This window comes from Elephantulus edwardii, unplaced genomic scaffold (genome assembly GCF_000299155.1).
Source record: "Elephantulus edwardii isolate Elephantulus edwardi_28Jun2011 unplaced genomic scaffold, EleEdw1.0 scaffold00028, whole genome shotgun sequence".
NCBI lineage: Eukaryota > Metazoa > Chordata > Mammalia > Macroscelidea > Macroscelididae > Elephantulus > Elephantulus edwardii.
In genome coordinates, this window is record NW_006399778.1 from 153960 (window position 1) to 154927 (window position 968).

The window sequence follows — 968 nt, forward strand, 5'->3', positions numbered from 1 at the left end:
CCAAGCATGATGTCCCTCTCCAAGGACCTGTCCCTCCTTGCAACATGCCCAAAGTATGTCAGACGAAGCCCCAGAGTCCTTGCCTCCAAGGAGTTGCTTGGTTTAATCCTCTCTAGGATGAATCTGTTTGTTTTCTTGGCAGTCCATGGTACATTCAATACTCTTCTCCAGAACCACAGCTCAAAGGCATCAGTTCTCCTTCTGTCCTCCCTAGTCATTGTCCAACTCTCTTATAGGTAGCCCATGATATATTTAATATTCTTCACCAACATAATTGAAAGGCATCAATTCTTTTCTAGTGCTCATTTATTGTCCACAGGGAGTGTCAATTCCAGTCCTACCTCTTCCTGGTTATTTTGGCAAGTTAAAGTTTTCTGAGCTTAATGTAGCTAATAGCATTGTTTACTTCTTAAGATTGTTTTTAAACAAAACCAAGCAAACAAAGAGGAAAGTTGGGAAAGCATTTGGTCTAGTGCCTGTTGTTGTTAGCTGCCATAAAGTAGAGTATGATCCTTAGCGACTCTATGAACAGATCTGAGCCCTATTCTATCTTGTGCCATCCTCACTTCCTAAACACTAGAGCCCACTGTGGCAGTCTTTTTGTCAATCCACCTGGTTTAGGGTCTTTCTCAACCTTCTGCCTTTCTGAGCATGATGTCCCTCTCCAAAGATTAGCCTCCCCTAGCAACATGCCCTTGATTCAAAACAAGGAAGGCAGTGTATCAGGTATGCATCTTGTCTTCATACTTTTTCAATCTATATTCAGGGCAGATCATTTTGGAAGTTGGGCTTTAGGAGGAGGAATGGAGCATCAAGATTGGAGGAAGGCACAGATTGGGGGAAAAATATTTGGTAATGACATGTCTGACAAATCTAGAATTTATAAAATACTCGAGCACCACAAGATAAAGGTAAATAACCCAATTGAAAAACGGGCACAGGATATGAACCGACACTTCACCAAAGAA